Source organism: Myotis brandtii, unplaced genomic scaffold (genome assembly GCF_000412655.1).
Source record: "Myotis brandtii unplaced genomic scaffold, ASM41265v1 scaffold973, whole genome shotgun sequence".
Classification (NCBI taxonomy): Eukaryota; Metazoa; Chordata; class Mammalia; order Chiroptera; family Vespertilionidae; genus Myotis; species Myotis brandtii.
Genome location: NW_005372038.1, coordinates 1,210,886 through 1,217,265, shown reverse-complemented (window position 1 = coordinate 1,217,265; position 6,380 = coordinate 1,210,886). Strand labels below are relative to the sequence as shown.

Genomic DNA, 6,380 nt, shown 5'->3' with positions numbered 1-6,380 from the left:
TAATCTGGATGGTCCCACTCTGACCACTGGGTACACTGGCTCTTGGATCTCAAAGGAAGTGCTAATTTAGCCTCTGCCTGAGGCTACCCAGCAGGAGCTACAGAGAGATCTGCAGATTCTTCTTCTTTTTTTGGGGTTTGAAGGTGCCCAGATGAGGCCCAGCTGTGAAGCAATACAAGCTGCTGTGGGGCCTTGGGCCTTCTGGATGTTCTGATTGCTGCAAGCACCTCTGAGAGAAAGCCGCCCTAGAGATCTGCCCGATGCCAGACAGACCAGTTTCTCCCTGTATGAGTCTGGGTCCCCAGAGACTCGCCTGGAACTGGAGTTCAGAGCGGTTGGGAGCTTTTGTCTCCCTCCTGATTGAAAAAGGCAACCGTGTCCTTAATTGCCAGCCCTTTCTGTGTGCGCCTCCATACCTCTGCACTTTACATCTGCACCTCCTCTGAGTCTCAGTGTGCTTTTTTCTTTCCTTCTAGTTGTAGAATTTCCACTTAGCCAGCCTTCCTGTGGTTCTGGGTGATGTCTGTTTTGTCTTTTAGTTGTATTTTTGAAGTGGTTGTACAAGGCAGCAATTTCAGCTGTTTACCTATGCCACCATCTTGGTTTCCTCTAATATTGACTTATTTTTATTGAGAGAGGGTTTGGCATTTCTCTTTACATAGCCCTATATCTGAAGCAGTGATTCTTAAGGGTACACCGACTGAGAAATTATAAAGTTATCTCAGGAGATTACACTGTCAAAAGCCTGACATTCCACTTAAGGAGTCCTCTCTCACTCCCCCCAAAAAACTGTCGTAGTAAGCCATTATCACAGATGGGAATGTGGTTTATCACTGTGTAGGGAAAGAAAAAAGTGCTTAAAAACTGATGATCAATAATAGCAAGACAGACAAATGTACGCAAGCATGGATATAAGGCTATATCATGGATAAAAGACAGGATGCTTGCTTGAGAGGAAACATTAACTCATAAAACAATCAGGGTACAATGAATGTGTTAAACTGCTAGTTCACATTTTACAGTATTGCCACAAAATTCTAGAAAACAGGCCTGATAACCTTTATAGCATTCTGGGAAAGGAAGTGGGCCATTATAGAAGCAAAGTTACTTTGGATCAATCTAGTATGTTGTTTTAAGTTAACCTAGTTGCCCTTCATCCTTCCAACTCATTTTGTTCAGCAAAGTTATCTGTTCACAAGGTATCTAGGAAATGAGACACATATGCAAACAAACAAACAAACAAAATCGCACCTGATTCCCCCCCCCCACACACACACACATGAATACTAGTATAAGGTAGAAAGTGATAAGTTTCCCAAAATAAATATGGAGTGTCAGGGACATTCATAGGTGGGAGAGATGACATTACATTGGAGCAGAGTGTCAGGCAAAGCTCCATTAATCTCTAGACCTCTCAGCTCCTTTCCCAAGCACTAAAGCAGTTATTGATGTTTTGGGATAATTTAGACACTGCCTTTTGGCAGTACTGCTATTTTTAAAAAAATGTATTATTAAGCCTTCTCAGTGTGTGATTTTTGGTTTCTTAAATGTGAACTTGTTACATTTTGGAGCCATAAATTTCTCTGTTGGAGTGTCTTACCCATTAGACAGTGGAAATTATTTTGGGAAAAGAGGTTATTCTGTTTTACTCAGTTCAGGCATGTGTTTTCTGAGCCGTTTCCATGCACATATATCTGCTACCCAATATGTATAGTGGAGATAGTTTAGGGCTTTGGGGGAAAGTTAGGGAGAACCGCTATTCCTCAGCAGGCATTCGGGCAGCAGATGCAGAAGTGAGACAGTTATGTGGGCACTCCTGTACACACGCGCGCGCACACACACACACACACACACACGCACACACATACAGCTGACTTGGCAGCTGTGAGGATGGGGGTGGGGGGACTCATTGCCTGTTAAGCCAAATCAAGTGCCTGCATGTCTCAGGCTGGATTGAAGCCTCCAGCGTGTTTGGAGTTAATTCCCATTAGGTTGGACTCCGCCCCTCTCTCCCAAAGGTAAAGCAGGGTTTTCAGGCAACCCTGCAAAGAGCAGCTGGGATTCCCATCCCCTTCTGACAAGCTGTAAGGAGAAGTTGTTTCTCAGATCTGAGTTTGAAGAGAGGAAACAAGTCAATCAGCCTTCGTGGCCAGAAGGTAAATTTGCAGCTTGGGCCAAATGCAATTGAAACAGCTGGATAAAAACTGCTTTTCTCTCCCCTTGCTCAGCCTCCTCCTCCCCTTCCTTTCCCAGGCTTCCCGTCCTTTCATCTCACAGCTCAGAGAAGCTGTTTCTTCCCAAAGGCAGCCTGGTACATTTTTCCTTCCACATAGTTTGTTGTTTGCACAGAGGCTAAACGGAATCAGGGCTGGGTTCCTATTTCATATTGACGTGGTTTGAGGACCTAAGGGTTAAATGCTAGTTGGTTTCCCCAGAAGAATTGGTAACTTGAGGAGAGGAAGTGCATGTCTCTGGGAGTGGACAGATGGATTTTGTTCTGACTTGTCTGTGGAAGTAAAAGTGGATCTGGTTTGCTGATGTGCTGGGGTTGATCTCTTAGACTTGCCTAAACTGGGGCTATGAGACTGAAATGGGGTAATGGCGTTAAACTGAAATGCAGATGTTGAAATCAGTTGAGGCTAGAAATAAAAGAATGCATTCACTCAGTAAATATTTGTGAGTTCTTAACTATGTGCCAAGCATGATGACTTCCAGAAAACCTGAGATAGTTTAACTATAAATCTGTTCTTGAAAGAACACTGGGCCAAGTGTTTCCATTTTGTGGTGAAAAACTGAAAGCAGAACGAAGACTAGGAGTGAGGAGAAATCACTTAGAGTGTTTGGGGAAACAGAGGGGGAGGGGAGTAATATTCTACTTCTTAGATGACCTCAAGTCTTCTCTGATACTTATGGGAAATGGAGTCTTCTCTGGTAGGGGGGAGAATTGACAGCTATCCTAGTGTTAGGTTGACCACAGATATTACTTCACTCTAACTTTACATTCTATTATCTCCATTTTATAGAGGAAACTGAACCTCAGAGGTTTTAAGTGATCCTCTCAAGTTCATAGAACCTATAAGGGACAGACCTCAGGACTCTACCAGATCTGATTCCAAACTCTTGGCTCTTTTCCACTAAAACAGTATTTCTCAATCATTAGTTCCCATCAGAATCAATTGAGGATTAAAAATGCAAATCCCATAAGTTCTAATTTAGTGAATATGAGAAGGAATGTAATACTCTGCATTTTGAATAAGCATTCAAAGTGATTCTGGTGCAGAGGGTCTAGAGCCCCATTCTGAGAAACAGTCAATATGCCATGCTGCCTCTCATGTCTGCTGAAGTGGTCGGAGAAGCATTTAGCTCACCTTCTTCCTACACTGTCCAGGTTCACTGAATGGAGGTGGTTAACTGTGATGGCATTTTATTCCCAGTTGAGGCCATGGTCAGAGGGACTACTGGGCCAACAATAGCAGAGCTGGGGCTAGAGCTTAAACAAGTGAGTAGATGGTTTACCAGTTAGCTCATTGCTGATAGTGCTTAACAATGTCTTGCCAAAGTAGGCCTGTAGGAATAGTTTCTAACTTGTATAGGGTATGACACTCCTAGCCAATCAATTAAGCACTGAAGATAGTGGTACCTGTCAATCCAGAGTAATAATTGCGAAGAAGATCTCCAATTGGCACCCTACTTTCCAAAGCAGAAGCTCAATGAACAGCATTTTTTTTTTCATGGAAGGGAGAAGGTCATATGAAATTTAGAGACATCATTCTAATCCCTACTTTTCTAACCTCAGACTCTAGAGCAAGAGAATAGCTCAGGACCTGATATGGAGGATCTTTCTTATTAAAAAAAATATTTTTGTTGTGTTTAGAGAGGAAGGGAGAGGGAGAGAGAGATAGAAACATCAATGATGAGAGAGAATCATTGATTGGCTGCCTCCTGCACACCCACCACTGGGGAGCCAGCCAGAAACCCAGGCATGTGCCCTGACCAGGAATCAAACCTTAACCTCCTGGTTCATAGGTTGACGCTCAACCACTGAGCCGTGCTGGCCAAGCTGGAGGGTTTTTTTTTCTGTGATTTTTTTAAGTAAAATTGTCAAATGCTTTCATTAAATTTTTTGTTTTTCTTTATTTATTAAGGTATTATATATGTGTCTTTATCCCCCCCATTACTCTCCACCCCCCACTCATGCCCTCACCCCCCTGTTGTCTGTGTCCATTGGTTAGACTTATATGAATGCATACAAGTCCTTTGGTTGATCACTCCCCTTTACCCCCACCCTCCATTAAATTCCATAAATGAGTGAGATAATGTGATATTTATCTTTCTCTGACTGGCTTATTTCACTTAGCATAATGCTCTCTAGTTCCATCCATGCTGTTGCAAATGGTAAGAATTCCTTCTTTTTTCCGCAGCGTAGTATTCCATTGTGTTATGGACTCTCTTCATCTCTGCATGGCCAACTTGATTGTTTGCAATTGACCTTCTAGGTTGTCAATTACTCGATGGTCCTCTCTCTCTATTTACTCTCTCGCTTCTTGTCTTCTAATGCCTTAACTGCTTGTGATCATCCCCACCTCAGGATGAAAATATGAAAATAAATAAATAAACAAGTCCAACACAGTTAGTTTTGCTAGTCTTTATACCCTAGGAAAAAATGAAAGAAGGAAGGAGAAAGCTTAGAAAGAGGATAGCAAGTATGAAAGCTGAGGAATTTGAAAGATAAGGCTTAAATTAAAAGTGAGGTCTTCTTAAGCAGAGAATAGTAGAATGATGGTTGCCAGGGGGTTGGTGGAGGGTAAAATGAGGAATTGTTGCTCAATTGGTGCAAAGTTTTAGTTAGGACATTGAATAAATTCTAGAGATCTTCTGTTCAACTTTGTGTCTATAGTTAATAATACAGTGTTGTGTACTTTAAAATACGTTAAGAGGATAGATCTCATGTTAAGTGCTCTTAATACACACACACACACACACACACACACACACACACACACACACACACACAGGACTTTTTGAAGGTTATGAATATGTTTAGTGCCTTAATTGTGTTCATGATTTTATAGATATAGGCATATGTCTAAACTCATTGAGATGTATATTTTAAATATGTACATATTTTTCATATAGCAATTATATCTCAAAAAAGCTTGAAAAAAGTGAGGTGTTCTTCAAGTTGTGGATATACAAATGGGAAATAAAGCCTTTGGTGTAGCTACATCATGATATGATTTCAGGCATAGCAGAACCTGAGGCAACTCTCTTTGTGAAGATACACAGAGAAGGAGAAACTTCCAAGGGACTTTGGTGGCAGTAAGTGAAGGGAGAAATTATTGGGAAGTAGAAATAGATCCCATTTGAGGTTGTGTCTGAAACAGGCTACTTATATACCCAACTTGACACAAGGAGGCACATTGGGCAAAGACATTTTTCTGGAACAGGACTCTATTTGTGCACTGGAAACATATGCCTGTTTATCTTGCTCATTTCCTAGGGAAGTCTCAACACTGAGTATTTGTAACAGGGTTGGCACGTAGGCAATGCATACTATCTGGGGGCGTGAGTAGAAAGGCCTGTTCATATTTCTTTGCCAAAATCAGTGACAACAAAGCAGCTCCTTGCAGACCAGTCTGAACCAGCAGTCTTACAGCCATGTTTTCCTCAGCAGCTGCATATCAGAGACTCCCTTTCTGACCACTTCATGTTCTGGTCATTAATTTGCTGGCTGTTTTGCCTGGGCCCTCGGTAAGGTATTGCTTTCTTTAGCTCAGAAGTTGTATGGCAAGCTCAAGTGGGAACAAAAGGATTTTTAGTCTTCTTCTGTGGGGACTGGGGAGGAGGCTAGGTAGAGGAATGATTTGGTTTGTTTTTCTCCACCAAGAAAAATATAAGAGCAATGCTTCCAGTTTTACTGATACTAAATAAGTGCCCACAGTGAGTAGGTACACACAAGAGTGCAGAGGTAAGAACAAATGATTAAAGACTGGGCAATGAGTCACTGCAGGGAGAGTTAGAATACTCATTTTTGGGGAAAAGTGCCAACAGTAAGCTACAGCAATCATAGTTGATGAAGGGCTCTCATCTGGAGGACAGTGGCCAACCTGTTCTCCATTCCCTCTGAGGACCTGACCAAAGGAATTGTCATAAATTTCAGCAGAAAATGTTTAAAACAAGACATAAATAATTCTTGACAGTGAGAATTGTTAAGCTTCTGAGAAAAAAATGTAGTCTTTTTCTTTAGAGTTCTTTAAAAGCAACCATTTGACATAAACAGGTTAGGTGGGTTTCCTGACTCATATAGTTTGAAGTGATCTCTACCCATGATCTGTGTTAGAATAACTACCATATCTCCAAAGTAGTGAACAGTAGTCTTT

The 6,380-nt window shown here is 41.6% G+C and overlaps 1 protein-coding gene across 4 annotated transcripts in view; it reads left to right on the top strand.

Moving 5' to 3' along the window:
- The window catches only part of LHFPL1 (lipoma HMGIC fusion partner-like 1), a 106,014-nt gene that overhangs the window by 29,747 nt on the left and 69,887 nt on the right, over positions 1–6,380 (top strand). Inside the window, exon 1 of one of the 4 annotated variants that reach the window (XM_014533384.1) lies at positions 1,819–2,156. The exons of 2 other annotated variants lie outside the window; for them this stretch is intronic. The gene's annotated coding sequence lies outside the window, so the exon portion shown is untranslated. Of the gene's footprint in view, positions 1–1,818; positions 2,157–6,380 lie in introns of those variants that run through there. One more of the 4 variants, XM_005886348.2, reaches the window with a different exon arrangement.